Source organism: Montipora foliosa, chromosome 13, assembly GCF_036669935.1.
Source record: "Montipora foliosa isolate CH-2021 chromosome 13, ASM3666993v2, whole genome shotgun sequence".
NCBI lineage: Eukaryota > Metazoa > Cnidaria > Anthozoa > Scleractinia > Acroporidae > Montipora > Montipora foliosa.
In genome coordinates, this window is record NC_090881.1 from 7474606 (window position 1) to 7476216 (window position 1611).

The following is a 1611-nucleotide window of genomic DNA, read 5'->3' on the forward strand; positions in this document are numbered from 1 at the left end:
CAATAGCCTCTTTCTGTTTCAACAGCTCGGCTTCCATCTCCAATTTTCTTAGTTCGCGTTCTTGTCGCCTAGTTTCTCTCTCTTCGTCTTCTCTTCTCCTATCTTCTTCAAGTAATCGACGTTTCTCTTCTTTTTCTTCTTCAAACCGCCTACGTTTTTCTTCTCTTTCTTCCTCTTCCCTCCTTCTTTCTTGTTCTAACTTTTGTTGCTTCTCTACAAACTCGAGCAGCTTTTCTCCTTCCAATCCAAATTCTTTTCCCATCTGCAAAAGCTTTTCCATTTCCATAGCAGTATTCCACAGCAAAAACACAATATACTCTCTTGTACAGTTCCTCTTACTCTTTTTGTAACTCCTTCTTGAATTGTCCTTTCCTGGTTTCTGTAGTCAGCAAACAAATGATTTCCTCCTCCCGGACAGGCCCCCAATGTTACGAGTTCGAATTTTTTGAGGAAAGGTAGCTTGCAAACTAAACTGAACGCAGGGTTGTTGGAACAACAACAAGAAGATTTATTCCAAAATGAACGTAGTTTCCACGAAGTAAAACTCTGAACAACACGTATTTGACAAACTTACACGGCCTCTGCCAACTTGAATAAACACAGCTTCTGTCACACTTGAATAAACACGGCCAACGCCAACTCTCTTCGCTTGTGAAAAACTAGTTAGAAAAACACTCCGCTTGGACTCGTCTACTTATATACTCTAACAATAAACTTCTAGAACTTTCTAAATTAGTAATGAATCTAATTATAGAAAGATTACAAAACACACCGATTTAGAAACGCTTACGCACGAACCTAAAAATAAACAAACTACGAACTCTCGCGAAGCTTCTAGACAGTGACGCTAGTCACGCAATACTATTTTTCGTAACAACGTCACTATTCTTTAAATCTTTATTAGCTGCTCACTGTTTTCATAAACCATATTCATAAATAGCGGCCAAGAAATTATTCTTTTGACTTAGTGCTAATGATCCTTGCTAACCTCACTTTGGATCAAAAAACTCATTTGAATTTTGTTCGCACTTACAAGGCAATTGAGGATGAGTGGCATAAAGACAAAGGAACATTTTACTTAGCCGCCATTTTTGATTACTCGGTATGGTCTATTTTTTGTGCGAAACTGCGTAGTTTTGTGTTAGTGTTTGTTGTTTAACCCAGACAAAAATCTAACGTTTGCCATAAATGCGATTCTAATTAAGAAATGGTACGCGTGCAGCGTGCAACTATTGAGTTATGGACGCACGCGGAAGGTTGCTAAGCACAAGAGAAGCGTAAGAGTCACACGAGGCGATAGCCAAGTGCGACTCTAGCTTCTTGAGTGCTTAGCAAACCTCCCAAGTGCGTCCATAACTCGATAGTTGCACGCTCCACGCTTAACATAATTGTGAACCCCACTCCTGCGTGTTTCGCTTGTATTTGCATAAATCAAGTTTGGTCAACAGACGATGTCAACACATGTACAACTTTGCTTTTTAAAGACAACTTTGAATTAACAAGACAAAATGATGAACAAACAGTCTTCCCAGTCAAAAATTTTATTGGAATCAACAATAATTTGCTCTTAGGAGAGAAAACATTTCGATTTTCTTGCGAGCGTCGACACAA